Source organism: Nematolebias whitei, chromosome 23 (assembly GCF_014905685.2).
Source record: "Nematolebias whitei isolate Nwh7 chromosome 23, NemWhi1, whole genome shotgun sequence".
Classification (NCBI taxonomy): domain Eukaryota; kingdom Metazoa; phylum Chordata; class Actinopteri; order Cyprinodontiformes; family Rivulidae; genus Nematolebias; species Nematolebias whitei.
The window spans coordinates 989,224-989,870 of NC_056520.1; the positions used below are offsets into that span (position 1 = coordinate 989,224).

Below are 647 nucleotides of genomic sequence, written 5' to 3' on the forward strand. Positions count from 1 at the left end.
AAACATCATGACTATCGAAAACTACATGTAAACTACGGAGAAAACATGACTATCAAAAACTACATGTAAACTACGGAGAAAACATCATGACTATCTAAAACTACATGTAAACTACAGAGAAAACATCATGACTATCAAAAACTACATGTAAACTACAGAGAAAACATCATGACTACCAGGAATTTTATTAAAATAAGAAAGAGGAATCTGTAATAAACACTAGACGACTGTAATAAATATTAGACGACTGTAATAAATATTAGACGCCTGTAATAAATACTAGACGCCTGTAATAAATACTAGACGCCTGTAATAAATATTAGACGCCTGTAATAAATATTAGACGCCTGTAATAAATACTAGACGCCTGTAATAAATACTAGACGCCTGTAATAAATACTAGACGCCTGTAATAAACACTAGACGCCTGTAATAAACACTAGACGCCTGTAATAAATATTAGACGCCTGTAATAAATATTAGACGCCTGTAATAAACACTAGACGCCTGTAATAAACACTAGACGCCTGTAATAAATACTAGACGCCTGTAATAAATATTAGACGCCTGTAATAAATATTAGACGCCTGTAATAAATATTAGACGCCTGTAATAAATACTAGACGCCTGTAATAAATACTAGACGC

At 32.5% G+C, this 647-nt stretch overlaps 1 protein-coding gene across 2 annotated transcripts in view; it reads left to right on the forward strand.

The window, feature by feature from the left end:
• The window catches only part of LOC119428876 (R3H domain-containing protein 1), a 62,359-nt gene that overhangs the window by 50,283 nt on the left and 11,429 nt on the right, over window positions 1–647 (forward strand). The window lies entirely within an intron of this gene.